This window comes from Strongylocentrotus purpuratus, unplaced genomic scaffold (genome assembly GCF_000002235.5).
Source record: "Strongylocentrotus purpuratus isolate Spur 01 unplaced genomic scaffold, Spur_5.0 spur5_scaffold_20, whole genome shotgun sequence".
NCBI classification, from domain to species: domain Eukaryota; kingdom Metazoa; phylum Echinodermata; class Echinoidea; order Camarodonta; family Strongylocentrotidae; genus Strongylocentrotus; species Strongylocentrotus purpuratus.
The window spans coordinates 47785151-47790184 of record NW_022145606.1 but is presented as its reverse complement, the minus strand read 5'-3'; positions in this window follow the sequence as shown (position 1 = coordinate 47790184).

The following is a 5034-nucleotide window of genomic DNA, read 5'->3' as shown; positions in this document are numbered from 1 at the left end:
GAAGAACCATCTAACTTTTGATAAAATAGAATTTTTTCGAAAGATTGGACTTGTTCTTGAACTTCCATTAATCTCTTTAATACGTATTTTCTCTGAGCGCTAGCGGACCGATCCAAAGTACCCCCCCCCCCCCCCTCTCCAATTTTCCATTATGTTGTACACGTAGAGCTAGGAAAATGACTGTCTGCAGGAAGACTAGTCCGCTATCGAAGAACCATCTAACTTTTGATAAAATAGCATTTTTTCGAAAGATTAGACCTTGTTCTTGAACTTCCATTAATCTCTTTAATACGTATTTTCTCTGAGCGCTAGCGGACCGATCCAAGTTACCCCCCCCCCCCTCTCCAATTTTCCATTATGTTGTACACGTAGAGCTAGGAAAATGACTGTCTGCAGGAAGACTAGTCCGCTATCGAAGAACCATCTAACTTTTGATAAATAGCATTTTTTCGAAAGATGAGACCTTGTTCTTGAACTTCCATTAATCTCTTTAATACGTATTTTCTCTGAGAGCGCTAGCGGACCGATCCAAAGTTACCCCCCCCCCCTCCAATTTTCCATATGTTGTACACTTAGAGTTAGGAAAATGACTGTCTGCAGGAAGACTAGTTCGCTATCGAAGAACCATCTAACTTTTGATAAAATATCATTTTTTTGAAAGATGAGACCTTAATCTTGAAGTTCCATTAATCTCTTTAATACGTATTTTCTCTGAGCACTAGCGGACCGATCCAAAGTTACCCCCCCCCCCCCTTCAAATTTTCCATATGTTTGTACAATTAGAGTTAGGAAAATGACCGTCTGCAGGAAGACTAGTTCGCTATCGAAGAACCATCTACTTTTGATAAATATCATTTTTTCGAAAGATTAGACCTTGTTCTTGAACTTCCATTAATCTCTTAATACGTATTTTCTCTGAGCGCTAGCGGACCGATCCAAAGTTACCCCCCCCCTTCCAATTTTCCATATTTGTACACGTAGAGTTAGGAAATGACTGTCTGCAGGAAGACTAGTTCGCTATCAAAGAACCATCTAACTTTTGATAAAATAGCATTTTTCGAAAGATGAGACCTTAATCTTGAACTTCCATTAATCTCTTAAATACGTATTTTCTCTGAGCACTAGCGGACCGATCCAAAGTTACCCCCCCCCCCCTTCAAATTTTCCACATGTTGTACAATTAGAGTTAGGAAAATGACCGTCTGCAGGAAGACTAGTTCGCTATCGAAGAACCATCTAACTTTTGATAAAATATCATTTTTTCGAAAGATTAGACCTTGTTCTTGAACTTCCATTAATCTCTTAAATATGTATTTTCTCTGAGCGCTAGCGGACCGATCCAAAGTTACCCCCCCCCCTTCCAATTTTCCATATGTTGTACACGTAGAGTTAGGAAAATGACTGTCTGCAGGAAGACTAGTCCGCTATCGAAGAACCATCTAACTTTTGATAAAATAGCATTTTTTCGAAAGATTAGACCTTTTCTTGAACTTCCATTAATCTCTTTAATACGTATTTTCTCTGAGCACTAGCGGACCGATCCAAAGTTACCCCCCCCCCCCCTTCAAATTTCCATATGTTGTACAATTAGAGTTAGGAAAATGACCGTCTGCAGGAAGACTAGTCCGCTATCGAAGAACCATGTAACTTTTGATAAAATATCATTTTTTCGAAAGATGAGACCTTAATCTTGAACTTCCATTAATCTCTTTAATACGTATTTTTCTCTGAGCACCAGCGGACCGATCCAAAGTTACCCCCCCCTTTCCAGTTTTCCATATGTTTGTACACGTAGAGTTAGGAAAATGACTGTCTGCAGGAAGACTAGTTCGCTATCGAAGAACCATCTAACTTTTGATAAAATAGCATTTTTTCGAAAGATGAGACCTTGTTCTTGAACTTCCATTAATCTCTTAAATACGTATTTTCTCTGAGCACTAGCGGACCGATCCAAAGTTACCCCCCCCCCCCCTTCAATTTTCCATATGTTGTACATTAGAGTTAGGAAAATGACCGTCTGCAGGAAGACTAGTTCGCTATCGAAGAACCATCTAACTTTTGATAAAATATCATTTTTTTCGAAAGATTAGACCTTGTTCTTGAACTTCCATTAATCTCTAAATATGTATTTTCTCTGAGCGCTAGCGGACCGATCCAAAGTTACCCCCCCCCCCCTTCCAATTTTCCATATGTTGTACACGTAGAGTTAGGAAAATGACTGTCTGCAGGAAGACTAGTCCGCTATCGAAGAACCATCTAACTTTTGATAAAATAGCATTTTTTCGAAAGATTAGACCTTTTTCTTGAACTTCCATTAATCTCTTTAATACGTATTTTCTCTGAGCACTATTCCAATTTTCCATATGTTGTACACGTAGAGTTAGGAAAATGACTGTCTGCAGGAAGACTAGTCCGCTATCGAAGAACCATCTAACTTTTGATAAAATAGCATTTTTTCGAAAGATTAGACCTTTTTCTTGAACTTCCATTAATCTCTTTAATACGTATTTTCTCTGAGCACTAGCGGACCGATCCAAAGTTACCCCCCCCCCCTTCAATTTTCCATATGTTGTACAATTAGAGTTAGGAAAATGACCGTCTGCAGGAAGACTAGTCCGCTATCGAAGAACCATGTAACTTTTGATAAAATATCATTTTTTCGAAAGATGAGACCTTAATCTTGAACTTCCATTAATCTCTTTAATACGTATTTTTTCTTAGCACCAGCGGACCGATCCAAAGTTACCCCCCCCCCCCCTTCCAGTTTTCCATATTTTGTACACATAGAGTTAGGAAAATGACTGTCTGCAGGAAGACTAGTTCGCTATCAAAGAACCATCTAACTTTTGATAAAATAGCATTTTTTCGAAAGATGAGACCTTAATCTTGAACTTCCATTAATCTCTTAAATACGTATTTTCTCTGAGCACTAGCGGACCGATCCAAAGTTACCCCCCCCCCCCTTCAAATTTTCCATATGTTGTACAATTAGAGTTAGGAAAATGACCGTCTGCAGGAAGACTAGTTCGCTATCGAAGAACCATCTAACTTTTGATAAAATATCATTTTTTCGAAAGATTAGACCTTGTTCTTGAACTTCCATTAATCTCTTAAATATGTATTTTCTCTGAGCGCTAGCGGACCGATCCAAAGTTACTCCCCCCCCCCCCCCCCCCTCTCCAACTTTCCATTATGTTGTACACGTAGAGCTAGGAAAATGACCGTCTGCAGGAAGACTAGTTCGCTATCGAAGAACCATCTATCTTTTGATAAAATATCATTTTTTCGAAAGATTGGACCTTGTTCTTGAACTTCCATTAATCTCTTTAATACGTATTTTCTCTGAGCACTAGCGGACCGATCCAAAGTTACCCCCCCCCCCTTCCAATTTTCCATATGTTGTACACGTAGAGTTAGGAAATGACTGTCTGCAGGAAGACTAGTCCGCTATCGAAGAACCATCTAACTTTTGATAAAATATCATTTTTTCGAAAGATGAGACCTTTTTCTTGAACTTCCATTAATCTCTTTAATACGTATTTTCTCTGAGCACTAGCGGACCGATCCAAAGTTACCCCCCCCCCCCTTCCCGTTTTCCATATGTTGTACACATAGAGTTAGGAAAATGACCGTCTGCAGGAAGACTAGTTCGCTATCGAAGAACCATCTAACTTTTGATAAAATATCATTTTTTCGAAAGATTAGACCTTGTTCTTGAACTTCCATTAATCTCTTAAATATGTATTTTCTCTGAGCGCTAGCGGACCGATCCAAAGTTACCCCCCCCCCCCTTCCAATTTTCCATATGTTGTACACGTAGAGTTAGGAAAATGACTGTCTGCAGGAAGACTAGTCCGCTATCGAAGAACCATCTAACTTTTGATAAAATAGCATTTTTTCGAAAGATTAGACCTTTTTCTTGAACTTCCATTAATCTCTTTAATACGTATTTTCTCTGAGCGCTAGCGGACCGATCCAAAGTTACCCCCCCCCCCCCTCCAAATTTTCAATATGTATTACACATAGAGAGGAATAGGAAAATGACCGTCTATTTTAACCTTAATATTTCTAGTTTGATATAAATAATAATATCATTTATTATTTTTGCAAACTATTCGTTTTTGTTTAAAATCAGATGAATAAACAATTTATTTAGTTGCATTAATTAATTTTTAATTTTAGACCCTTATACTTTTTACATTCTTCAAATTGGTTTTCCGGCTGGAGTCCGGCCAACTTCCATTCAATAGTGACGATGCTCTCGCGACGACAAATGTTGTTGTTGTGTTTTGGTTTAATGGCGATTAGTCAGTAATTTGACTATTGTCACCAAAATACTTTACGGCACGCGTTATATCTCTCATTTTTGTATTTTTTAAAAATATATTTATTTCGTTTTATATTTATCTATCTTTAAGATAGTATCGAAAAATAATATTGTAAGCAAAACATTCATGGGCTTTGTTAGTGTTTTTTAACAGTACGTGCAGATTATTTGTTATATCACATACACACAATACATAAATGTATTAAAAAAAAGGCATTACGGTATTCTCTAAAACAAAAATAAAAATTGAAAAGAAAGAAATCTTGCAAAATTAAATTCATCAGGTAATTCACCAAGTCTATGTTATCTACAAATTGATTGATATTTTTATTGTAAAAAGATATCGTAGACTACTCTTGCAATTAAAACTGAGGCATCTAAACAAATAATTATACATAATACATTTATAAAGCTCTGGGTTTTCCTTGTGCTTGATCATTTTTTAAAAATTCTGTAGGCTAACATTCTTATTCTTTCTTTCAAATCAAATCATAAATGCCCATATTTATTTCACTTGAATATTGATATGAAAATCTCATTTTCAGTTTAAATAATCATAATAGGCAACACTTTGGTCTTTGTCCAGTAAAGCCATGTCCCAAATGAATTTTGGTTTTCAACTTAACTGCCAAGTCTTAAATGTAAGAGATCCATCATCAGTGGTGGATCCGGGGGGATGGGGGTGGACACAATCGACGCCCCCTATT